Source organism: Anomalospiza imberbis, chromosome 1, assembly GCF_031753505.1.
Source record: "Anomalospiza imberbis isolate Cuckoo-Finch-1a 21T00152 chromosome 1, ASM3175350v1, whole genome shotgun sequence".
NCBI classification, from domain to species: domain Eukaryota; kingdom Metazoa; phylum Chordata; class Aves; order Passeriformes; family Viduidae; genus Anomalospiza; species Anomalospiza imberbis.
Genome location: NC_089681.1, coordinates 20,630,665 through 20,658,305, shown reverse-complemented (window position 1 = coordinate 20,658,305; position 27,641 = coordinate 20,630,665). Strand labels below are relative to the sequence as shown.

At 41.3% G+C, this 27,641-nt stretch overlaps 1 long non-coding RNA gene across 3 annotated transcripts; it reads left to right on the top strand.

Moving 5' to 3' along the window:
- Positions 1-154: 154 nt before the first annotated feature.
- Positions 155-25,670, top strand: LOC137470318 (uncharacterized). 3 transcript variants are annotated; one of them, XR_010996997.1, is made up of 3 exons: positions 155-965; positions 21,658-21,777; positions 25,302-25,670. It is a non-coding gene; the product is annotated as an uncharacterized lncRNA (long non-coding RNA). The 3 variants fall into 3 exon arrangements; XR_010996999.1 differs by lacking the exon at positions 25,302-25,670 and adding an exon at positions 23,166-24,588; XR_010997000.1 differs by lacking the exon at positions 25,302-25,670 and adding an exon at positions 21,873-22,480.
- Positions 25,671-27,641: the final 1,971 nt, after the last annotated feature.

Sequence of the window (27,641 nt, the reverse complement as noted above, 5' to 3'; positions counted from 1 at the left end):
ATAGAGCGGGCGGGCGGGCGGGGCGGCACCCGGGCCGCCGTCACCGCACCGGGGGCGGGAACCAGCGCCTTCCCCCGCCGCGGCGGCTGGGGCGCGCTGGGCCGGGGGAGTACGGCGTGTGTCCGCGGCGGGGCCGGCGCATCCGCGGCGGGCCGCCCGCCCGGTGGCACCGAGAGTGCTGCGGGAGCGGTCAAGTCTTTGGTTAGTTCCTGACACAAGCCAGGGCAGGGACACCGTCAGCATCCCCCCGGGATCCCGGGCAGGTGGTTACCATACGTGTCTTCACACGACATCTGGAATCTGCGCTTCTGCCATGGCTTCCACTAACCCGAGACCTATTCTGTGTCACTACGGCTTTGAGCAGGTGGAAAAAGAACCCAGGGTTCAATGGTCAGCCAGAGGCCTCATTCACCGAGTTAACAACAGCCTGACAGATCGCCCTGATTCCCTGGGCATTGATAAGCTGCTCATAATGCTCACCAGAGGAAACTAATTACACTGCATAGCTGGCAGCCTCAGTCTCCCAGCAATTTCAGGCCTTCAAGAATTCTGTAAGTAAATACACGAATAGAAAGCTTTAGCTGACCCATACAGTTCACATACAGTTTCACTGTAGCTCTGGGACATCTTCAGCACACCTCAAAGCCTTTAGTTCTTAATGCCCTTATGTCGCTCAGCTGCAATTAGAAAAGAGCCACCCAGAGATGAGGTGCCTCAGTTAAAAGTCACAAAACTGTTTCATGATGGAGCTGTGGATGAACCCTGATCTACCAGCTTGGCTCTGCCATGTCAATTTTACTAAACCACACATGGCTGCTTTAAAAAAAAAAAATCATTCCAGCAATCACAATTCTTTCCAGAAACTAAAATACGTAGGTATGCAATTCACCGAAATCCACCAAAAGAAATACGTGTTCCAGAAAGTACTTCTTCCTCTCAGGGCACATTAATTTTCTTCTTAAAAGGTATGTTAGTACAGTTTGCATTTTTTTTTTCCAAAGCACATTTGGGTTTGTTTAGTTGTATAGCAGAGAGAATTTAGAAAAGGACTGAATAGACACACACCTGTCATATCTTCAGAAAAAGAATGGGACTGAAGTTCCACAGCACACAGAGATGGAGTTTATTTACTCTTTTCATCTGTTACCATGTTCTCTTTTGCAAATAATTTTAAACGAGGAGGAAGTGAACTGACAAATATATGCAGTCTCATTATCATGTCTCCTTTTTTGTGATAACTTATAGATGAAGTTAGTAAAAGCAGGCACATTGATTAGGAAGTCAGAAAACCTCTTACATACACTTGCAACAAACCCTGTACTGAAGACCAAAAATTCAACTTTACAGTTTACAATGCTTTTTTTGCGGGGGTGTTCTGTATTACACCCTTCAACAGTGACTTACTTGTATTTTGAGTTCCCATTCCAGAATGCAAGTGCAGGAGAAGGGATCAGATTATATTAAAAAACAAAACCAAACCAACCAACCAACCAACAAACAAACAAAACAAACCAGAAAAAGCTATAGAGAGATAGGAAAAGAAATTTGGGCAGAGCTTGGTTATGGTACAGTAATTGTGAATTATTAACAGGCAAAGAAAGGAGGAAAGGATAGAGGGGAGAACAAAGGTTATAGTGATATATACAGAAGAGCAACCCAGAAGGCTGTATTAATTAGGAAGGTAGAATTTTCAAAACACATCTTTGGAAGGGATATAAACTAGGAAAAGGACTTGACTAGTTTGGAGATGTTACTATGTATTTTATATATGTTCTTAGAAGTCTCCTGTTGGTAATACTCAAAGATGATACATGAGTGATCTCACTGGCACATGTTACTGCCACATTCATCTTCCCAGGAGAGTTTTTGTTTTGGTAGGTAGGGGATGTTTTTAATATTCTTATCGGGAGTAAGAAAACAGATGGACTATTTAAGAGGAGTGCATAGTCATGTAGGACAGGAAAAAGAACTTCAGTTTGATATGCAATTAATTGGGGGATCTGTCAACTATTTTAAAAATGCACGGAGGGAGGGAGGATTTCCTGCTTGTGAAGGAAGCAACACTTGAAAACAGAAACATAAACTTCATCCTCTCAAATCTACTGGAAAAAGAAGAGTGGCACAATATTAGGGAGAGTACAAGACTGAACTGTGTAGTCACTTCATACAAAATGAGAAAAAAGTGATGGATGAATGCTTTATACAGTGTTTCTGCTACCACAAGTGATATTAATGCAGAACTAGAAAACTGATGCCACAGCTCAATATATATATTTATTTTAGCAGTCCTGTTTTGTCTGGAGAGGCAAAATATAAAAACTTAAATAAAATTTCCTTCTGCCTAATTTCTCGCATTCAGTTTTCAGTTTTAATACTTGTATTCCTAACATTGTATGGCTCCATATCCACATTTCATAGATTAGTGAGTAAAACTTTACATTTTCTGCTCCAAAGAGAGAAAGTGAACAAAGCACAAAATGCATCTCCAGCTCTGAGTTCCCCTTACTTCCAACTGTGAGGCACTTCAACCATTTTGGGTTTTTTTTTTTTGCCTCCACACTTTCTTTTCAGTACGGTTCACAGTTGGATATAGACAAAATCGGGTGTTATCCCTATGACACAGATAAGCTGGAACAGGAAAGACATCCTTCCCCACCTCATCTTTTGGAGTGCAAAAAATACTCACTAATGAGGCAACCCAGTGGCCAGGAGCTCCAGACTGGTTTGGACACACGTCTCAGGGCTGCACAGCCTGATGACCTTCCCTGCTAATCCCAAGTATTTCCTTCTCTTAAGGATGTCTTCTAAGGGCTCTTTTCTCCTCTGGTTCTCCCATTTCCTCTCCCTCTCGGATGCACCCTCTATCGCCACTCATCAGCAGCAGGGTCGGATTCCACTCCTGCAGTGAGAGAATGAGATTATTTCCTCCTCCATCTCCTCTTCCTCTTCCACCACTGCTGCCAACTCCTGCAGCGGTCAGTGTTTTTTCTTAAAGCCTCAGGTGCAGGAATTACGTGATTATGCAGGAATTTCATCCTCCATTGAAAATAAAATGTTCCTAGCTACTGCAAACTCAGTGCAACAGATGACAAATACAAATAATGATCCACCTTCCAAACTAGGCAAAAGGTTGCTTCAGTTTCTGAATGCTTGGACTTGGGAGTCTGTTCCCTGTTCCAACTCCTTTTACATGTAGTGGCACTTGGTATATTTGACACTGGGTATAGTTAAAAATCTGTAGCCATCCAGCTGGAGCACTCAGATCTTGGGGTGGGAAGAAAGAATCAGTCCAAAGTGCAATTTTGTCTGAGCTGCTCAGGGTAGGAACGCTTGTGCAAAGGGAAAAGGTACAAGAAAAAGAAAACAAAGGCTGTGATAGCTCCGGATCCCTCATACCCACAATGACATAGAAATACTAGAACTTCAGTAGTCCCTCTTTTTAGTAAAATAACCTGTATAAATAGGACCTTGTAGTAGTAATATCAATTGATACTCTGATCTTCAGACCTTTTTTATTGCTGCATACTTTGGGGCTATCACTGTTCCAGCCAGTTGACAGAAATGCTGATAACCAGCTGGAGGATGATTCATAATTATTAAAAGCTCAGAGGCGATGGGAGGAAAGACATCTCTGCCTTAACTCATAGGGACAGTCACCTTTCACCTATATTTACTGACTGTTTTTCTGGATCAAAACAACTGGGGCAAAAATAGGGTTCCACCTTTCTATTGGTTTCAGAAGAGTGTAATTTCTATGGAGTATAGTTACAGAATAGATCTCATACTCAAACCAAGTAGTTTACACAAAGTTAATGGAAACATCAGCTCAAACCACTACATAAAGACAGCACAAGTAATTAAAATTAAATTTGGGTTGTTTTACAAAGTCAAAGAAAAAGAGGGAAAGAGCAAAAGAAAAGTCAGTCTCAGTTTAGAAGTATTCAGTGATTTACCATAAGTTGATTGCAGTTCAATGCTAGAACGATGTCAGCTCCAAAAAATCTAGACCGGATGGGCAGAAACTAAGAGAAAAGAGCCAGCCAGCAACCAAGTGTCACATCACTCCTCACTCACTCCCTCACCAATGGGATTGGGAGAGAATCAGAAGGGTAAAAGCCGGAGAACTCCTGGGTTGAGATAAAGACAGTTTACTAGGTAAAGCAAAACCACTCACAAAAGCAAAGCAAAACTGAAAACGAATGAATCTCTGCTTCCCTGGGGCAAGCAGGTGTTCAGCCATGTCCAGGACAGCAAGGCTCCATCAGATGTAACAGTTACTTGGGAAAACAAATGCTGTCACTCCAAGTGTGCCCCCTCCCTCTTTCTTCCCCCCATTTTTTTTACTGAGCATGATGTCATGTGGTCTGGACTATCCCTTTGGTCAATTTGGGTCACCTCTCCTAGCTGTGTCTTCTCTCAATCTCCCATGCACCCCCAGCCTCCCTACCAGTGTGGCAGCAAGAAAAGCAGAAAAGCCCTTGGCTCTGTGCAAGCACTGCTCAGCAATAACAAAAACATCACAATATTTGAAGCCCTGTGTTCAGCAAAAATCCAAAAAATAGCCCTGTACCAGCCATGGTGAAGAAAACTATACCCCTGCCAAAGCCAGCACAATCCAAGCTACTAAATGAGGGCTATTTAAGAGAATATTCAGCTATGAGCATTACTTGAAAGTCTAGCCACCTGCATGCCTACTTCACATTAACTGGTTAAGAAAACTTGAAAGTTTTAAGTATCTGCAACATGATATGGACTTTTTACTGTAAGAAATGTGCCCAAGTGGAGATCAGGTTAGAAATTACTTGGGTTCATTGGGTTCATTGTGAGATAGATTTTGAGCTGTGCATTAATCATACCCATTCCAGCTCCTGTTATCCAGGTGCAATGGATCATCACTAATACCTGAAGGGTCAGCTGGAGACCAAACGTCTCCATATGCCTCTGTGGAATTTATCATTTCTCATTGCAAATATCTCAGAATTGGAGAAGTGGCATGGACTTCCCCTGTGTGGATAAACAGAAGGCACTGGTTCTCAGAAGACTGAACTGGTCAGCAGCAATAAATCAACTTTAAAACACAACATCCAAACACTAAAGCAGGATGAAGTGGTCTGTGTACCATGCAAGGAGGTTAAAAGTATGCATATCATGTGCTGTGACTGATGGTTACTGAATGGGGAGATTCTTCTTATTATCTTTTCTTGGAATGAATACTCTCTCTGTTGTCATTGGTTGCATTTGCAAGAAGTTTTTGTTCCCAGATGTTTATTCTCAGCCCTGTACTTCTTGTATAAGTAGTCTTCCTCAAATGTGATCCTAGCTTTATGCAATGATTAAGAGTTTTTTCAGGCTGCTTGTTTTGCTAGTTGTTCTTGACAGTCATGTTTCAGCTTTCTGAACATTCACATGTTCATCTCATGATTTCTAGTAACAGCATCCCCTGATAGCCTCCAGTTTTGCTGAGCTTCCCCACGCTGCTAGGGTATTTTGTCAAGAGTGAAGATTCACAGCCTTCAAAAGAAAGATTTCCAGCTAACCCCTGGAGAAGCACTTTCTACTTGTCAATGTCTTTCATCACCCTCCCAGCTCTGAGAGGTGGTGATGATCTCCCCCTTGTTATCCAAGAGCAGCAAGAAGGGAAGTGGTCTCTTGAGATTGCACTCCAGTGCCATTGGAGATGCCTCCAAATGTGTGCCTGCATTTTCTCTCACTGACAATGTTGTCTCAACACATTTTGGGGTTGAGAGAACCACAAGTCAAGGCAGAGGCCTTTCCCAGTAGCATGAAAGGAGCAGGACTCACACAAAACTCTAGCAAACTCCTTTGCTACTTTAAAAGCAAGTAACAACATATTTGAAAAGCAAAATTGACCCATTTAATATAAATCCTGTAAATCTTGTTTACTTTGCTTGCATGATTAGAGTTTTTATGTTAGCAGGAGGAAGATGAGCAGCATGTATAACTATTCACTTCCCTCTGCATTAGAATTTTCTGTAACATATACATTTTTCCCTTAGAAATTGAAGGCTTTTTAAAAAAAATATTTATTTTTTCTTCCACATAAAAAACTAGAAAAAACACAGATGATAGGTTGGCAATAGTGACCAACATGGATTAGTTACCTCTTTAACACAGTTCAGAGATACAGAAGGATCAGTCACATCTGTGTCGCCTACATACAGGAAGAAACAGGGTGTTGTCATGTCCATTTTGTTGTCAGAGTACTGCAGGAATGATGCTGCTGGTACTCAGAGTCTTCAAACAAGTTGTTTGTCAACATGCTTTTGAGTCCCTAATTGCACTCAACCAAATTTGATCTTCACCTCAAGAAATTGTATCCGTGTACCTTTTACTCTTTATCTCTAAGGACTGGGCCTTAATGCTTAGATTTGTAGCTTGCAATTTGTTTTCCCAGCCTCAGTCTTTTTGTGATCCTCAAAAAACAAGGATCACAACGAGGAAGGAAACCCCTTTTTAATTATGTTGCCATTAAGATCCCTGATCTTGTTTAGGACTCCTTGGCTCAAGAATGTGGAAATATGTCCTGGCTCAGATACATTGTTGGAGGTGAAATGGTAGCTATGGATATCATCTACTCAGGGTACTGTGTCAGTGCTATCCCCCAACTTCGCTATTTCCAGCCAGATTTGCAGAAGCAACAGGAAAGTTAGCAAAGGAAGGCAAACAGTGCTGGGTTATTTTTGCTACACTGTTTCCTTGCAGCTGGTCAAAGTACTCAGTACCTTCCAAATCTGACCAGATAGAAATGCAAGTGAAAACTGAACTTGAAGTGAGCACCAGACAAGCTTGGAACAGTGTCTTGTGTTTGATGCCCTTTGTCCTGCCCTGTTTCATCAACAAGAGTGAGCAGCCTTTTGTGCACACTTACACCAGAAGATGTAAATGCAAAGCCAGAAGGTCTCACATATTTTTAACATCTCCCAAACCCCAGGGCAAGACCCAAGGAGGATATTGTGCAGGACAATGGGGTAACGCCAGCCAGGAAGCCCCAGGACGGGGGGGCTGTAGCCAGGGCCCCACTGGGGGGCTGCAGAGCAGGAACACCAAAGGGCAAAGAGCTGCTGAGATGAGCTGAGCTGAGCTGAGCTGAGCTGAGCTTTCAGCCCCGGCCAGTCCTCAGGGGTCCTGGCCCTGGCCCTGCCATGGTGTTCTGCCATGTCTCTGTTGTTTACCTCCCTGCAGAGAGCTCCCAGGCCAAGGGACAGCCCCTGCAAGCTCAGCTGCTGCAAGGAGCGGGAGATGGTCCGATTTAAGGAGCTGTTACTGCTACCAGTGGCCGCTTCCTGCATGCATTCTCTGCATCTGCTCATGAAAAATACCGCCTAAACTGGACTTGGGTCATTAGCTTTGCCTGGTGCTCTTACACTGGGATTTGCTTCTTTTTATTAGGTAAAGTTTTCCAAAGGGACACATAATTGCTGTTCCATCTTGAAATTAAAACAAACAAACAAACAAATAAAGCCACCATCAACTTTCTTGCCATGTATAATATTCTTGCATGATTTAGAATTTGTTTCCTCTCTTTTCTCCTGATGGGAAATGAGGGGCAGAGACCCAACGCAGCATCTGGGAAGCTGCTGTAGTCCCATGGCTGAGCTGGATCATCAGCTCAGTTGCCACAGGAGCTGGAAGGAGAGATGTCTGCACCCATGTCATCCATCATGGGAAAAAATGCCCAAAGCAGTGTGTATTTAAATTTACCATCTCCCAGATGGCCCTTTACTCAGAACATCCCAGTATCTTGTTAGTTATGGAGCAGGGCTTTGGGCTTAGGTTTGGTGTGAGAAACCAAAGGCGTGCTTACCATTTTCTGTGATAGCAGTGGAGTTAAATGAATGATTATAATAATAACTACAGAGTGTGTTTCTGAGGTTTCACTACATGTAAACACAATAATAAGTGTAATCAATGTCAATGACTTCCATTTAATTCTCAGACAAAGTTTGCTTTTAAATACCACACCACATTTGACACGGTTAATGATAAATGGAATGCAATTAGTTCTACTATTTGCTTTGATGATATGCTAAATTATTTCTTACAACAGACCATTTATTATCCAAAGCTAATGGTTATACTCTTGCATTTAACAAATCTAATGTATATTAAACCATAGCAAACTGATAAGTTTCAAAATTAGATACTAAAGGCTAGAAAAAAGTGATTCCATGAATGAGTTTCATTTAATAAATCCTTGTCATTGCTCAAGTCATAAAACCTTAAATTGGAAGAGTTTTATATATATTTCTCATAATTGCACAAATAAAAAAAATAATTATGCTGCCTCTTAGTGATTTGCAGTCACTTAATGGAGATTTAATCTTAAGGAAAATGTTCAAATTTAAATATTCTTATGGCATTTTTAACATAATGCATCTTCTAATTGTTAACAAGAAAATTATTACTTTTTTTTTCCCTCCAGAAATTTGTTAAGAGCTTACCGTGATAATTGCAAAATTAATGAAGAGAGTGTAGTACTTCAGAAGACAAAAGTAATTTCCTAATTTTTCACTATGTGTTGGGTTTGCATGGCCTGATTTTTGGTTGCAGGGGGACCCCAGAGGTGGCTTCGGTGAGAAGCTGCTGGAAGCTTCCACCACGTCCAGCAGAGCCAATCCCTGATGGCTCTGAAGATGGACATGCTGCTGGCCAAGGCTGGGCCAATTAGAAATGATGGTAATACCTCTGTGATAACAGATTTAAGAAGAAATCCAAACAAAGGAGTGAGGTGCAGTTCTAATTCCAGTCAGAGAAGAGGAGGAGGTGAGAACATGTGAGGGAAACAACATGGAGACACTAAGGTCAGTGGAGAAAGAGGGGGACGAGGTGCTCCAGGTGCCAGAGCTGAGATTCCTCTGCAGGCTGTGGTGATAACCATGGTGAAGCAGCTGTGCCCCTGCAGCCCGTGGGGATCCATGAGGGATGCAGAGATCCACCTACAGCCCATGGAGGAGGTGCCAGAGCAGGTGGATGCCTGATGTGCCCCTGCAGCCCGTGGGGATCCATGAGGGATGCAGAGATCCACCTACAGCCCATGGAGGAGGTGCCAGAGCAGGTGGATGCCTGATGCACTTCTGCCTGTGATCCAGTGGAAGGTCCAAACAGAGACAGAGGGCCCTTGCTTCCAGGGTGGAGCAGCCTGTCCTTGGAGGACTGCACCCCAAGGAAGAGTGACCAACACCATAGAAATTTTGGGAGGACTGTGTGCCTGTGGGAAACTGGGACTCATGTTGCAGCAGTTTTGGGAGGACTGCTGTTCATGAGAGTGGATCCACATTGGAGAGGTTCACGGAGAACTGTCTCCTGTGGGAAGGACCCCCATGGTCTCACAGGGGAACAACTTCTCTCCCTGAGGAGTGGAAGAAAACCTCAGGTGATGAACTGTTCAAAACCCCCACGCCCTGTCTCTCTGCACTGTCGGTGGGAAGGAGGGAGGCGCTGGGGGAAGAAAAGGTGTTTTTAGGGCGTATTTTACTTGTCGTTATCCTCCTCTGATTTTGTTACTAATAAACTCACTCTGTTTCTCTACAGTGAGCCTGTTTTGCTCTTGGAGTGTTTCCTCCCGGTCCTTATCTCAACTCATGAACCCTCTGTTAAATTTTCCTCTCCTCTGTCCAGCTGTAGCAGGGGAGGGTGAGTGAACAGCTTTCATGGGTGCCTGGCATTTGGCCAGTGTCAAACCACAACACACTTATATCCAAATTTTCTCCTATCATCAAAAGGCAGGTCTGTCCCATCTTGATTTATGTTATTCAAAGTTTCAAAACAATGCAGGCAGCAAATTATCGTTGTTTTTAGAGAAAATACTTCTGTAACATGAGGGGTTACAGAAATGGACAATTAATTCCTATTTCTGTGGTTACCTTAATAACAGCAAGCCAGGCCTACAGCAAGTTGCTCTGCCCCAGTCCCCCTGCACACATTTGTCTGCCCCCTCCCAAACACCTCCTGCTCTCCCCGTTCTTCCTTCCTTCCTTTTCCCCACACCTGGCTGCAGTCCCTCCAGGCACATCCCTAAATCTTACACTCTTCTGCCATTTCCTTAAGATTCTTCCTTCTATATATCTAATTCCTCAGAGATTTTTTCTCACTCTAGTACCTTCTCCCATTTTCTGAGCTCCATGTCTTCTTGTTCTTTGTGTGCAGGGGTTATTCTTCTCAACAGTTCAATCCCCCTGAAGATGATAGGAAAAGTTGACACTAGGGATCAAGGGAAATTTAGAAAATACACCTGTGTTTCATGATGAACACTTAAAAAAAAAGAAGTACCCTAGACATTCAAATCATCCTTCCAATTTTGTTGTCCATACAATGTCTTCATAAATCTGTTAATCTTTAATAAAACCAGTTGCAACAGGGAGATTTGACTTTGGAAATTCCACTTGCAGGACCACAGCTGATACACTGCTGTGTTTGCTAGCCTTTACTTTAAGGCTCTGCCTCATTATTTTCTCTGTAAACTGTCTGGTCTCTAAATTCTGATCAGAAGTATATTCCCATCATCCAGATGACATCCTGTCTCCTGCCAACATTTTTCCTGGGATAACATTTCCCTTGAGGATCTCCGTCTAGATAAAAGAGACCTCCACGAATTCTGCATGACTGGCCTAGGTCTGCCTGAAGCGGCAAGCTCTGTTTAACTCTGCCCCTACACTCCATAGTATGTATTCATTGCCCCCACATTTATCTTAGCAAGATTCATAAAGATTTTTGACAGATGATACATACCTTCTAAACTTTGGTTTTCCAACAGAAATAGCAGAAAGTGGCAGAGATCTGCTTCTTTTTCAGTTTGAGGAAAGCTGCAGACACTGATAGCAGCAGTACATCATTGCAGCAAAGGCAGTCCACCATACTTGCTTTGCCTTCCACTCAGCTCTGGTCAGATACGGCTCTGTGATTTTAGCACTACAAAGTCTCTGCATTTCTCTAGAGTAGCACTCATCTTTTTCTAGGGAGTCATGTTAAAATGACTACCTGCAGAAAGTTTTGTCTTCAGCTTTTGTCTTCACCTTTTTCTTCCAAGTAAAAAGGATTTATTTAGCAAATAGAGTCCTCTTCTTTTGGGGAGCGGGCACTGGGTAAACACATTCTGCTCATCATTTTTTTTTCTGCAGCCAAGTGACTGCTTGCACTGAGATGAGGTATCAGCAGGAGCTCAGTAATCATGTGCTCTGTTTAGCCAAACAGCACTGGCTTGAAGACAGCATACACTGTCTTCTCCCTGGCCAGTCCTTGCCAGGCTACTGGGGGCAAAGGGTGTTAGGAGTTATGAAGGGGATCTGGGGCTGTGGAGGAGAAGGGAGACAAGGACAGGATGAGGGGAGATAGGATTTCTGCACAAATCATGGGAAGCAGACAGGGTTACTGCTGATGTCCATGGGGCAAATTGTCTCCTCCTACCACACCTTAGATGAGCTTCTATGGGACAATGACACCACAAAGCCATGCAGTTCATGTACCATTACCATGCACCAGAGCCCCATAGGGGAGATCTAAATCACGCGTTCACATGGCAAGCTTAATGACCCCATGAGTGAAGTATAAAATAAAGGTAATAATAAAGAGCTGCAGTGAAATCCCTCAGGACACTGATGAGAAAGCAGGCAGCTCTGCTTCCTGCAAGACAGGCACTGATTTCCTCTGGTGGCAGAGCAAGCTGTCACTGCGGCTGCTTGCTTTAGCACGGGATGCCAGCTGCATGATACCATTAGCATTCCTCATCAGCCACGGCTTATGTCTCTCTGTGCAGTGTTGGAAAACCAGGTCATTCTCTTGGCTCATCCTCCTCTGATAACTCCTTTCTTTCACTGCTGAGAAGCTGAGGATGGTGTAATTAGTTTTCACTAATGTTCAGCTCTACGTGGAACTGCTTTTGTGCCAAGCCAAAAATGAAGTTTTCACATAGTTTGCATGCCCTAAGAGGAGGAAAATTGGAGACAAATTTGGGACGCACCTATTTTCCTTGTATCATAATGATTCAAGCTGATATTTTTCAAAATACCACAGAGAATACAAATGACATGTTAAACTTCCAGTACTTACTGAACAGAGAATAAACGAGTGTGATTCCAATGAAAATACAAAGTTAAATACTTACCCATGCCAGATAACAACTGGTACTGCAAGGCTGTCATAGAAAGCAATCTGAAATCATGCCCTTAAGTAGAAAAGCTGCCCAAAGTAGTATTTAACTGCTTGGGGTTTGCAGGCAGATCAGAGACCTGATATTCCAAAGAAGCTGCTGGGGAAGATAAATATGAAAAATTCAACCCAAATCCCAGATAAGAAGTTCAGGTTTTCTTAATAATATAGTGGAAGCGATGACTTCTAAACCTATGAGGAATAAATTTTGAAAGGCTTGTATAGGGCATGATATGGAGAGATAAAACAACAAACTTTATTAAAGACTAAGTGATTTTGGGCTGTGGGTTAATTCATAAACATAAATGTCCACAAAGAATTAACTGGCTGGTATAGTGAGGCTTATATACCGGTAGAGTAACTGCATCAGTAATTAAAGCTGCATTAATGTGCTTGACTGATGCTCTGAAAGTGTCACTGTAATGGCAGTCACAGAACCAACTGAAGCAACTAAGCTGTGAGATGAGGAGCTACTAGAGAGGCTCCTTGTCAGGAATATGCTTGAAGGTTGATATGCTGTTACATTATTAGAAACATCATTACTTAAATAATAATACATCCCCATCTCCCAGTGTTTAGTATCCACTGCAGTAATTGCAAAATCAACCAAATTATATGCAGTATTTTAGGGGATAAAATATGAAGCAGAAAATGCTTTAGCAGTCATTCATATCCTCTCATCACCAGGGGGGCTCTCTGGAAAGAAGTACACCAAGTTTCAAGCCACTACATTGTATTTTGGGAGGCTGGGAAAGATCAAAGTCAACTCGAAATTACAGTTGGATGTGATGACACTAGAAACATTTAAATTTCTCTTTTTCATTTATTTAAGTTAAGAAGTCCTAAACATGGCATATAAGCTGTCCAAACCTCTGAAAACACAGATCTGTTCCTTCAGTGAGCTGAGAATTACAGCTCACTGGGAGAAAAATATCAGCCAGGAAAGTTTGCAAATACATTTAGTGGGAATACTTGTGCTCCTAAAGCAAAAGAAACATGAAAGAAAAAAGAAAATCATACTCAAGCATGGGTGATCCTAGTTGCCCAAATTCAGCAGAATAATTTTACAGAAGCTTCAGATACATCAGCATTATTAAAATAGGATTTGGCCCAGAAGGCCACACCTCCCTTAAACTTGTCATAACAACTCCAGATATAATAGAAGCCCGAGGTCAAACTATGTGTCAGATATGTGGTCTTAGTTACAGATACATTTGTCTTATTTTTCAGCTTCATCTCTTGCAAGCCATCAGGTTTCAAATAAATCCTGAAGAAATAACTCATTTTGGTAAGTTCAGTGACCTGTTTCCTGAAGTGGTTCATTTAATAAAAGCTACTTCAATGTTACCCATAATCAGTACCAGTGTGATAATGAATATCATCTCAATCCTCTATGTTGTGTGAAAACAGTACTTTGGTTCACGACGGGGTAATCACAATTTCATACATATACAAGACCAATACTAAGGACCTAATGGCTACAGTGATGCACAAAGAATTAACTCAAAGAACCCCTGGACAAGAATCCTTCCTTGATTTTTTTTTTCCAGATTTGAGCCCAGAATGTCAATAGTGCTTAAAATGTAATTTGCAGCAATGAGCATTTTACCATGACTGGGCTTTTCTTATGCATTGCAAAAAGTGAGATAAAGGAGCTTCTCTGACACTGTTAGGTCCAGATTCTTATAGTCTACATGCTTTGGTGATGTATAAACTATGGAAATATGGATAGTATAAGTGATGGTCTTTTGTAATACAGCTACTGAGATGTCAGGAAGAAACATAAACCTTGCAGTTGCTTTCTCCCATAAATCAAACAGTGCCTCTTTCATTACTGGAGGTGCAGAGTTATGTACCCTCTAGTTAGATCTTGCAGTAAAAATAATCACTCTGCTTTAGAAATTAACTCTGCAAATCAAAAAGTACAAGCAGCCACAATTTTTTTATGCTTTAATACATATCTTCAGGGGAGTGGGAGGAGAGAAAAAGAGTTTTCCAGGTTCACAATACATTAGAATAAATGCCCTTCTAAAAACATTGCACAAGATAGTGTAATAGTTCTGGTTTGATTCATTTATGACTAAGGATTTCCTTTATAGATGGAGGGACACCTCTTTCTGCTGCCAGCCCTCGGCCTGCTGCTGCTCCTGGCACATTGTGTTCATCCAGCAAATGGCAGCTCACATCCAGGCTCTAGAAGGCCATTGCTCAGTAACTAACACTTTCAGCTGAGTAAGACTTCCATGGCAGGATAAATTGACAATAGCAGGGGAGGCAGATTGAAAAAATCCTACTAGCCATAGTAACACACACTGAAGGACAGCTTGAGTTTGCATATTAGCTTTTTTGTTTGTCCTTCTCCAACAGATTGCATAGTAGCTCCACTTATTATTGCATGGTAAGTGAGCAACATTATTTGTTTTTTTGTGTTTAATTAAAAGCTAAGAGAGTGAAGTCCTCTTCTATTCCTATTTCTTGCAGTTAGTGATCTCAAAAGTTTTCACCAAACAGTTGTGCTAATATTCTTGTAGTTGCGTATCAAGAAGTGGGAAAAGTAGAAAACACTAGAAACTTAGAATCATACAGTATTCTGAGTTGGGAGCGTCTCAAGAAGATCATTCAATCCAACTCCTGCCAAAGGGCAGACTAAAATGTAAACCATATATCTAAAAGTATTGTACAAAGCCTTCTTGCCCACTGTCAGGCCTGGGACCGTGACCACATCCCTGGGGAACTTGCTGCAGTACAGATCTCTGAGCATTCAGCCCAAAACCTGTGGAAAGAGACCTTTTGTTGACAGCACTGCCATGGAGAGTGCAAGCCTTGGCTGTGGTTGTGCAACTGTGTAGCAAGGGTATGAGAGGATAGTAATTAGCTGTGTAGGAAAAGAAGGTCTGTGGGACTGAGTTTAGGCCTCAGGCTCTGAACAGGAGCCAACGTGGTGGAGCTGCTCAAGAAGACTGCTTAGACGCTGGTGGAGACACTGCCATGGTAACGCCTGTGGTTGTTGGATCGGGTTCAGAAGGTTTGGCTCTAGCACACGTGGTCCATTAATGTTTATGCAGTGTAATATGTTATAAATGAAAAGCAGTTCTGGGGGGGTCCTTTGTGCTGCTGGTGATGAGAAGATTCTTTCCACAGTTTCATCTTTAGCAGGAAGAATGGTTTCTAGACCATTCACGTCCCACAAAAATGTTGCTGAAAGAGTCTGTGATTGCCATTAGGATCCTAAAAATGTAGTTGCAACATCAAGATCTGTCTACCTTTGTATGCTTCTTCATTAAGAGAATATTTTATATGCAGATCAGCTAATTTACCTCCAGCTTATTGCAGTTACACATCTAAAGCATAACAGCCCTGAATGTTATCCACGAGTTGTAGTCTTCTACCCAGTACCAGAGTGCATACACATCATTAACCTCATAGATACAGTCAAAATGAGAAGGAAAATTCATGGTCCTTCTTTTTATAAAACAAAATTGTGAGGTCACTACTCCCTCCCTGAAGACATATTAAAAATAAGAAAAAAAACCTGATGAAAATATTCTGAAAAAGGTCAGAACTGGCTTATATCTGTGCATCATAAAATCTGTCTTCAGTTCTTAAAGTGTTCACAAATAATCCTTCAAAGTAGAACATAAAAACCGTTCCTGCATATCTGTGTTACAGGGATAAGGGCTTCCTACAGGAACAAGCCTCACTTCTCCACCCATCATCATGTATTACCATAATCTCCTACACTTCATGGTTCTAAATGCCTGGTACTAAAAACAAAGTTTAATTACTAAAAAAAAAATATTTCTAAAATGACTGAAATTATTTTTAACTGCTACCCCAGAACATTTACATGGCATTTAAATATAGTCCTAAGACACATGTGGCTAGTACCAATTGTATTTGCATTTCCGTATTTGTGTGCTTTTAGGATTTAGACCAGCAGTTAAATGATCCTTTAAGGATGACGTAGTCCTTACCGAGCTACTGTGCACAAATTGCTACACATTTTTCCACTGCAATTCAGGCCCCTTGGAAGTTCCTCAAAGTCTCTTTAATGTTCAGTGATATGATAATCATGGGTAAGCAGGCATGGAAACGTCACTGACGCTGCTCGTCTCCAGAAGCCCTGAGACACTTTGACTAGGGTGTGCTATAGCACAGATGGTTTCAATCTTTCCTTTTATCTCTTCGACACCAGCATGACAGAGCAAACACTTCCAGGGTGTTGGGGAGCATGACATATAGAGCAGGGCTGATGCTGCGTATGTTCTTGCAAGCCCCAAATGGCCAGGGAGCTGCGGCCACCTCTGGCCTCCTCTGGTCTCGTGTGCTGCACTGAAGCTTACTACAGCTTTCCATCTTAGCTGAGTTCAAAGAAAGGCCAAACTGAATCCCAAACCAAACAAACAAGCCCTAGGTGCCCCTACAAGCTTATCAGCATTGCTGAAGCTTTTCTTTAATTTCTTGTTTGCTTGTTTGTGCAAAGAAATCTGCAGTCACTTAACAGGCTTGGCATTGTGTGTAACTCCCTGCATCATCAACTAGGTCAACCAGCAGGGTAAAGCACCGTACAAGTGAGAGGCTCCCTCAGCTCAGCTGATGCCTGCTGATTATATTTTGGGAATTAGCTAGGTAGAAGAGAATGTCCTCCCAGGCATGTAGCTACCCTGAAATTTTAGTCCATTTGCACCAGTCATTTGAAACCTCTTCTTGGCCCCAGCTGAAAGGAGTGCTAAGCCCATGGCAGCTAAAGTAAGACAAAAACAGTGGAAAGTTCAGGGGGTCTGTCTTCTTCTTTGCTCTTTTCAGCACTTGTAACTACCCAGTAATTAGTCACAGCACCCAACACTATATAGGGCTTGTGCTGTGTTCAGAGAGTATCAGCTTTCCTAAGTGATGCAGATAACTCTTGGGTAAGATAAAAGTGAGAGGATAAAGACACAGGATATTTTTACCTGGACTATTTTTATTTACCATATGAACATAATTCCTCCCAGTGCCTTAGGCAAAGACAAATAAAACTGAAAAGATGACAGCTACCCTTACATCTAGGCAGGCAGAACTCCCCATCCTGCCAAAGCGTGGGTTTGCTTGCTTCGTCTCTGGTGGAGCTGCCTCTGTTGTAGTGCCATCAGTTTGGAAACACTGCTGCAAGAACATATTTTTGGCCTTCACTCAGAAACTCCTGCCAGCCCTCCACAGAGCCTGGGAGACCTTTTACGCTATGAGCTTGCCTTTAAGGAAAAAGTCCTTACAGAATAAATTATTTCTACATTGCTCTTGTAGCTCAAATGTTCAGATACTCTGTAAATTAAAACAAAACAAAACAAAAAAAACCCCCACCCAAATAAAACTAACAGCTCTATAGAGCTCCACCTGGGGCACACTATTGCTCTAAAAGCTAAAGAATTATACATAGATTACCTCCAAACTCACCCATATGACAAAATTCTCCTTGAATCAGAGCACCAAAGCATTTGTGACTGCACAGCGAATGCAGACATGAAAAATGGAGGGACATTTCTTCTTCTCCTTCTTTTTAATCTGGTTTCTTTTTCTACTTCTCCTTTTTTTAATCACTTTAATCTTCCATATTATGCAGAATTTGTGAAATCACAGCCAAGCTATTTACATACAACCCTCTCTGCCCTTTCCTTTGCACCGTGTCCAGCCATGTCTGTGCACACAATGACAGCACTTCACCCTATTTCAGGAACAATAGAGTCAGAGGGGCTTAAAGGAGGCTTTGGGGGAGGTCATCAGCAACCTTCCGGAGAGGCTGCTTGCACAGGGGTAGCAGTGCAGCTTGCCAGGGGACATGGCTGTCCTGCCCAGATGGTATTGCTGTGCATTGCACCTGGCTCAGCACATCTGTCCTGCTTGTGGAGGTATAGTGGGAAAGGATCTGAGCTGTGGGGAGTGAGCTGGCACCTTCACAATGTGCTCTCAGTATGCAGTAGAAGCAATCTGGAACACATTTTTAAAAGCCCTCCGAGTGCAGAGAAGGGGTAGCTGCATAAAAGGTTTGTGCAAAATAATATTGACCTTCAATTTCACACTCTAACTTCCTTAACAACAGCTTATTTCCAGTGTGGATAAGCCTGAAGATGGAAAAGTCTGCTTAAGCACAGAAACATGAGTAACAGAAATGCATCAGATAATGACAATACAGAAAATGTGTAGTGTGGATTTCTATTCTCTCTCCTGATAAAAGGAGGAATGGAGAGTTGAAAAAATCAAAATGTGACCCATTTAGGAGTGACATGAAGTTAGGCTCTTTCTCATGAGAGACAGTTCAACTGTGGGACTCCCAGCTGACACATATTACCAATGGCTAGAACTCAGTAGGTAAGTACCAACTCAGGAGTTGGTAAGGGCATGAACACCAACACCAGTGTTCAGAGTTGCAACACATTGAAATTTTGAAATCAGTCATAGTTTACCCCAATCCTCAGCTAAACATGATTAGGATATTTCTTGCCCCTTCCTCTGCTGAATACTGTCAGGAACAGAGTATAATACTATGTGAGTCATGTAGCTAATCCAGCAAAACAGCTGGTGTGACATACACATGAATGTTGCATTAAAAACAGCATGACTTGGTAATAGTTAGAGGCCTCGGTGGCAGTGGCTTTCCTTTTAAGGAGTATCTCACCCGTTTGTGTATTCTATGTCTTGTATAAATTCATTAAGGACTTGAAAATGACAAAAATGTAATATCTAGAAAATTAACTACCTAGTGACTGGATGGGAGATGGAAGCTCCCAGGAGCCTGTGTTTGCTGCCCTTAAAGATCAGATACATGGGTTAGATTACAGGTATGTTATGGCCTTGCATACATGAGGCTAGTGCTCAACCATAATTAGCCCTGCACACTTCCTTTCCATAAAGGGGCACTTTAAAGAAACCTATTTAAATATATATAACTCTGTAAAAATAGCCTACTTTGAGTACTTAGAAGTCAAATTTAAAATATAATCACACTAGCGGGAATATCCAGCAGTCTGTGCACATCTCCAGCTCAGCAAAGGACATATCAAGTATTAGATCTCCAATACCCTGGGTTCCCTGCAAGCACCAGCTCTTATCAGTTGTCACAGTCTGGATTAATCCATCAGACTGGCTGTGTGCCATTAAGACCAATGGGATGTGCAAGCTACGAAGGCAAAAGGTCTCTCTGCAAATGTAGTGAGACAGAGGTGGTGTCATAATGCTTGCAACAGGGACTGGAAGAGCATACAATATTACACTGGTTTTTGCCCAGTTACTGCATGTTCATTAAAAGAAAAAATCATGGGCTGTGTAGAAAAACTCAAAGGTGGGGATTGATGGTAGCATGAGAAAGGAGCAAATATCAATAAAATGTAATCATAAGGGGGTTTTAAAAATGAGTTATTTTGTAGTTTTTGTAGCTGACATGCTGCACATTGTACATTACTATCACTATTTTGCTGCAGAGCAATGAAGCACAGAAATGGCACCTCCTCTTTCTGCCAGCCAGTCCTTGCTCAGCTATGTATCCTTCATACAGACACGAGATCTACTTCACCACAGAGATATAAATGGAATCAGAGAATCACAGGATGATTTGGGTTAGAAGGGACATTAATGATCACCTAGTTTCAACCCCGTGCCATAGGCAGAGACACCTTTCACTCAACCAGGTTGTTCCAAGTCCCATGCCTTGAACACTTTCAGGAAGAGGGCATCTGCAACTTCTCTGAGCAACCTGCTCCATCCTGCAGAGATGTACGTGTGGGTACCATAACTGTGGCATTTTGTCTGGGCATGCATTATAGGCTCATCCAGGCTTTCCCAATGCACTGTGTCCTCATGGCTATAGCATAACTGAAGGTATTAACAATGACTCCTCAAACCCCAGTGATGCAACTAGAAGATCAGATCAGAATAAACTCTTGCTCGCAGTAGCCTGGAAACCTGTAAGCCTCTGGGCCAAAAGATCCCAGGAGTTGTTGTTATTAAAGAAGAGGGGTGACAGAAACTCAAGAACTACCTCCAAATCATGGCTACAACATCACAGCAATCATAGTGGTCTCTCACTTGCAGGACAGAATTGCCCTGGAGGGTTTGTGGAGGGGATCAGTGTGCAAAATGTGAGGAAGAATGGGCATATAGGAAAAACCCACTGAGAAGAAGAAAAGCACATGAGAGTGAAGAAATCAAGAACAATTAACTTGCTCAAAGAAGAAATAAAACATGCAAAACACCCTTAAAGGAAGAAAAAAAGTAGTTACTATCCCAATAAAAGTTATAAACCAAAGCAGTTGCTGGAGTTAGCATAGGGATCTTATTCAGTTGCACAGGAAGGAAAGTGATCTACCAAGCACTTCTGTGAACAGCATATGCTCTGCATTGCCAGAAGCACTATCTGCCAAAATATCTCTTTAAATATATATAACGTGAAGAAATAAGGTTTTCCATGAATTGCTGTCCAGCTAGATACCTTCCCCTCTGTCATAGCCAGAGAAGGCCATTTCTTTCCTTTGGCAATTATGACCTTCTTAAAATACATTTTTACCTGAAACACAGGTAAAATATAGCATTTAGACAGTTGATTTCAAATATAATGATCCCAAGTGGAACTGCATCATTTCTGTCCTTTTTGAAGCTCTCCTGTGCTCATTTTCCTTACTGGGAAGTGCATCCTTTCAGCCAGCCTTTGCATGGTAAGAACCAGCAGTCCTATTAGTAGAGGTGCATTCTCAAATACAAATCTAGATTTCTGCGGTTGATGAGAAAAGACAGCCTGGAGAAGGTAGCAATTTCCACAGTAGGGCCATTCTGACCATGCGCTAGGGGCTCAATCTTCACTCAAACACTGCTTGAATGGGATCAAGTCAGATCCCTTCCCAATGCTTCATTCTCCTCATTCATAAAATAAAAATATATGAGAGACATATATTTGAGATTTAAGAGTGAAAGTAGTGTTGAAGAGCTATCATTGCTGTTGTAATTTATTATTATTCACACTTTTACATCTCCTTTCTCACCTGCAATGTGTTAGGCATTACCTTACATGAAAGTTGGAACTCTATCTACCAAAGCTGGGTTTTTGCCATCCAAGTTGTGCTTTAGGCAAGAAAAGGTGCCTCCGTATCTTACTGCTGTCTCAAATACAAATGTCAGCAGCTCTTCTAGCTATCCCTTTTGTTCTCAATGCATGCCTTATCTGAAGAAGGTGCTGTTTCACATTGTATTTTCCAAATCCAGGGAATTCAGTGCAAGTTCATGTCTATCTTCATTGTTTAATTGAAACACTGTTGATCTCATTACTAATCCACCCAAGCAGAACAAATGTGATTGAAAGGAATTTGACATGGAAGAATCTAGTATGTTATTTAGCCCAACTCCAGAAGAGCCTGCTAAAAAGAAAGACTTTCAACATTTTTAGCTCCAGAAAAAACAAAAGGCAAAAAGATGAAAGGGATGTGATGGAATTAACTGAAAAATGTTTATTGCATTTCTGCATTCCAGGTGTCAGACAGAATAAAATGTACTCCTTGTCTGAACTTTGGGATACACTTGTAGAATAGACTCAAAGATAAAATATCCAAAATGCCACTGCTGGTGATCACTTATCCTCATAAATAAGGAGTAAGTGCTACCATAAACTTCAGTGCCTCCTGTGAGAGCATTTCATTTTGGTGAAGAAATGGGGAATATATTCAAAGATCTAAATTTACCGGCAGGTAAATCACCGCCCTTTTGGCAAATTAAAAATAAACTGGCAGTGATAAGCGTCACAAAGTCCATGTGGTTGCCTTGAAGGTATGTGTGACAAAATGAGACTTCAGCTCCCAGGAACCTTGAGTGAATTATTAGCTCTGCTGCACGTCTGTGAAGAGCCAGACATACCATCGTTTATAGACTGTGAAAAACAAGGACAGAAGATAAGCTGTTCTAACATTGCCCTCTATCAGAAATTTGAAGTAAAGACAAAATTTACATGATTTATTAATTCTCTGTGTAGCAGATGTTATTGCTGTAGTTAGCAAAAGAAACATATAACATCATATAAACCATAAACACATATGTAATTTTATTTATGGGATGACAAGATTCAGAGCAAGTGCTGCATGGATCAGCCTCTTGCTCTCCCACCAGCTCTGTCTTTCAAGCACTGGCACACTTACAGCTACCGAGTAGATTAGGTTAAAGAACTGATTCCACTGAAAAATAACCAAGGGGATGGAAAAAGGTTGTTTTCCAGCCACGTGAGTCCACTATGTGGCTGCAGATTGCTCCTGCTGGGCAATAGGGGAGGTTATGTGGGGCAGGACCAGCAGACAAGAACAAAGAAAGGAGATAATGACATTATAAGGTGTCTTTGTAATCAGATATCAAACAATTAATTATCAAAATATGCCCTAAAACATTTTCTAACATAATGCTGTGATGAGGAAAATATTTGGCCAGGATTATAACCAAAGGATTTAAATGGGAGAAACTGAAAACTTATGAGAATACAATGAATTACTCAAACTGGTTTTTAAAAAATAATTTTAAAGGAAAACTGCCTAGGACAGTTATATGGTAGCGATGCAGGGATTTTGCTTTTCCTGTCAAAACTACTGTGGTGGTAGTCTGTATTGTCTCTTCCTTAGTCAGCAGCTTCTGTGTTCTAATGTGTCATCTACAAAGGCACAAGGGACATACATCCTGCTAGGCTGAATGAGTGCTCCTAGAGCTGGGTGCCAAGTTATAACAGTTTGGACTTTATTGTCACTCGTATCTTCTGAATCTGTCATAAAACATAAATTGCCAACCCATTATTGCTATTACTGATGTGATTATATATGGTTTCCATTTTTCAGAATATAAAGCCATATAACTCATTTAAATACTACTCTATGATCATGAAATTACCTAAATGGAATTGTAATTCAGTGTAGGTTCTGAGTAGGGTTCAGGCCTTTAAGTCCAGTAAAGTGATACCTGGCATCACTGGTGTCCTGACATCTTATTCCTGGCTTCTTCCCCAGCTCCTAAAGCATCCAACCATTCTGCTGACAGACCCCTCTGGACTTTGAGATTTCTTCCACTGCACAGATTAGTAACTGTGCACTGCTTTGCTGTGCACACTGCAAAGTTCTGCTGCCTGAGCCCAGGCAACCTGGCTCTGCTGTAGATATGGGTGTATTGGACAAAGAGGGAACTGCCTGACTTTGGATTATTTGAGAATGGGACTAACATGAGATCTGGATGCAGCAGGGTGTGGATGGAAGCGCTCTGCAGCCATGGGGCTGAACGTGTCCCCAGGTGTTGCACACTGTACAGGGCTACAGCCTTTCCAGCCCCTTCTGATCAATGCAAGCCTGGAGTTAGGAGCCCCACAAGAAGCCCCCATCAGCTTGTCTCTACACCAGAACTCTCAATGAGGGGCTCTGAAACACAGATCCATGGCAATACTGAGCTTCCCAGTGCCCCCTTCCATAAATCAGGTCCTCTTCCAAATAACAGAAGAGTATTTGAGATCTCTGTCCTGTTTGGAATAAGGGAGGTAGTGGTCAGAGCTGTCCATGTGGAGCATGAACTGGGATCACAAATGCTGTTCATAGCTTCCCTCAGCTTGATTTGGAACAAGGCTTTGGACATGGATTTCAACTCTGTCAGAGTGCAGCCTGCCCCACAGCTTTTCAGGCACGATGGTTTAAATCTTTCTGCACCTGTCCTGAACACACTGCCCACATTGTATAGAATAATTAAATGCTCATATGCATAAGTACATATAAATGGTGACTTCAATGTCAATTGTGGTAATTTAGGAATTTAAAAAACTTTGTAAAATTCCAATTTATTATCTACTTCAAGTACTTGAACTGAAGCTGAAAGTCAGGGATGAAGTTTTAAAACACAGAAGCAGCTAGGGAAGTGATATTCTGTCTCTGGCACAAAGCTTACCTGAAGAAAAGAAAATTCTACAATTTGCAAACATCTTTTTTCAAAGACTTACATTTCAATCTTAAGGCTTGTGTCTCCCAGACAACATCAGGAAAGATTAAAGTGCAGTGTGCTTTGATAGGTATTTTTTATTAAAATGCTTTCAAAAGAGCACTTCCAGGAAAAATAAATAACAAATTAATATAATTTTTTTCTCTGCTTTCTTTGAATAGTTTTTGGAAAACAAAAGTATTTTTTATCTCATTCTCATATCAGCCAAACTGATGGAAGCTGCAGGATGGGGTCTTATATTGCAGTTTACCCCTATTACACAGAACATTATGACCCAACCTAATTGTAGTTATTGTTCAGATATTTGAATACTGCACAACATGATACTGGGATATTAGTACAGCAATATTATTCTTCCCTATCTTTTGATCTACAGATATTTTTCAGCTTTAAAATTATAACTTTGCATTTTTAGGGCTTTAGTCCTGCAAATTGTATAGAATCCTTATTTTACCACCTCTATTACCAGAATAAAAAATAATCCCACTGACATATTAATAAAAAATAATAATAAAAATTATGATCATGTTAAAACAGATTATAATATTCCCATTGTCTTCAGCAAGTCAGTTTGTCAGCTTTTCTTAGTATAATATTGGAGAAGCCTCAGAGGACACCAAAAGCAAGGGAAATCTGTACCATCTGTGATGATCTCTGTTGTATACATCCACATATCAAAGAAGAACACACAGCTCTGCAACAATTATTGGAGAAAATTTGGCTAAAAATCAAATACATTTAGAATGGGCGAATAATCAGAATTCAATTAAAATCTGTATTTCCCTCAAAAATGATCCAGAGATGTCAAGACCCATCACATTAGAATGAAAAGCTAAAATCTTTTCATCATGTTCATTCTGAAGCCATCTGCTGCTGTGAGGGAATGTGGAATGTCAGTCCTGACTCACAGCGGAGAGGGTTTTTGCAGGACAGAGCCCTTGGACCGCCTCTGGCAGCAGCCTGCAATTGGCTTTTTGGCCAAGGCTCCTGCTCAGCTGCCGTGGGTTCCCTCACTGGGGACTCCCCATTGCTGCCTGGTGCAGCACACATGCTTGGGGTGATATAAATCCTCCTAACCCCAAGTAGGGATACTTTCATCATCAGGATTTTCAAACAGCAGCAGCTACTTTCATAACCTATCTCATGTGTTCTAATTTTCACTCTAGAGATCTAAAGGAGCAACCACTTCATGCAGCTGGTAAAAGATCATGTCTAAGGGCAGCCCTGCCCCATCATTTATTGCTAACTCCCAGGTAAGTTTTCTCAAGCCTAAGTAGATTTATCTCAAATACTTCTGTGCAGCCCAGTGCACACTCAAGTCAATGTGTGTCTAGCCTGTGCATAACAGGAGTATTCAACAAAAATGAGTCATTCAGATATTCAAAGCTGAATACAGGCCTACACAGAGACTTGACCCACAGAAATTTTTGACATATGTTTTTATTATAGAACAAAACATCTATGCAAAGATTTAAAGATATACTTATTTTTCAAAAATTCCACCAGAAAATAATTGCAGTCAAAAAGACACATAACAGTTCCAAAATTCCCTTGGAATTTTAACAAATAGATTTCTCAAGACATAAAAAAAAGAAGCATGTACTATTTTTTTCCAGGTTTCAGAGTCTTCATACAAATATCCCTGTCAGACTAGATGGTGTAATAGTACAGGGAAGTATTATAAAATATTATTGAACATATCTGTTCAATCTACCATGTAGCCACTCCTATTGTAGCAGCTGTGGTTTTAAATGCTACTATTTACAGATTTCTCCCTAATAGCATTTATAATGATTGCACATCTGGCTTGGGTTTCTCACCAATAGCTCACTTAATGACCACATTGCAGCTCACTGCAATATGGTACTGTGCATTTATTCCACGGGCACTAATATCCTGGTTGTTTGATTTGTGCTAATCACTTTTTCTTTTTTTTTTTTTTTTTTTTCTAGTGAAGAGTTATAGATTGCCTACAGCCCTGCTTTGTATCTCATTGATATCAGTTAATCAAATGGCAAATATCATTATAAAACCAACCACATTAGGCAGTGGACTTTAAGTAGCAGATCATAAGTTCCCATTCTCAAAATCCCCTCCTGCAGTTTTACAAGCAGGTTGTCATTTTGCAGGTTAGAAATGTTTGCTGTTCATCTCTTAAAGTCTTTGAGTATCATTTACTAACCACTCTGTTTATTTAAAAAGGTTGATGCCAAGTTTCCCTCTGATAGCTTGGAGCTACGGATCACTCAAAAAAATCTTATCCTGTTCCAAAAATAACACAGATAATGTCTTGCATTTGCTGGTTAGTGTTTGCATATGGCATATATTGCCACATTTTGAGGAAATGGCTTGCAATACTAATGCGAAAATGTGCCTATTGTGAAATTTTATAGGATTTTTCATTGAAAACTCAATAATGCATCCATTAAGAAATTATTCTTGCTGCAATTGTTAGTTTGGGATTTAAAAATAAGTTTGCCCACTTTTAAGATAGGCAAGTTTCTATATTACTGTGTTAGTTTAGGGTATTTTTATACCAATATGAGAAAAGCCTGTCTAAAAAATTGTAACAGAAGCATGTAAGAGCATTTTAAAGGGCTGTGGGCAGTTTGGCAATGGGAACATTTTCAGCAGCCTCTGGTGGTTGAAGGACAAGATAAATGGCTGAAGGGAAACTGATCTGTCAGATCAGGTCTTGTTTACCAACATTCACACTTTGACTAAGCACAGTTTGGAGCTTCTGCATCTTTAAGTACTTAAAGGCAGAAGAGCACAGGACTAGAGGCCTGAAGTTGCTCCCAGAGTCACAAAGCTGCATCCTTCGCTGGGCTGGAACTGTGTGAAGTCATCTTTCTGATATCTCTGGTCACATGTGTGCCTTCTCTCCGCTGCAGCTCCCCACAAGCCACCCACAGCTATATAACAGTTCCAACTCTTGCTTATTTGGAAAAAGAAAAAAAAAAAGAAAAAAAAAAGAAAATAAAGAAAAATAGGAACAAACTATTTGTTTCCCTAAAACCGGCAAACCAAAATAGTTTGCCTTTTGTGTACAGTTTCTGCTTTCTTCAGATAATGTTGTGAATTACAACAGGCAGTTTCACACAACTTAGCTAGCAATAGAGCAATTTACAATCTGCTCTTTTTCACTCAGCATTTCTACTCTAAGCTAAGACAAATAGGGTTAGGTGCCAAAATAAAACAGCGACAGTTTCTTCTCAAGTGCATGTTTTTCCACTGTCAGCTGCATGCAAGCCTCCTCTTTTCTCAAGCCCTTCACTGCAGACTGACAGCAGTAAAGCATTTCAGCACACGTTCCATAGCTGCGCTCCCTGAAGTACACTCTGTTTTCCAGCACTGTGTGTTTTCCCAAAGCTGATCTTTTCCCCTCTACTGGGCACTCGTGAGGACACATCTCGAGTACCGGGCTCAGTTCCGGGCCCCTCAGTTCAGGAAGGACACGCAGGAGCCGGAGCGAGTCCGGAGAAGGACGAGGAGCTGGTGAAGGG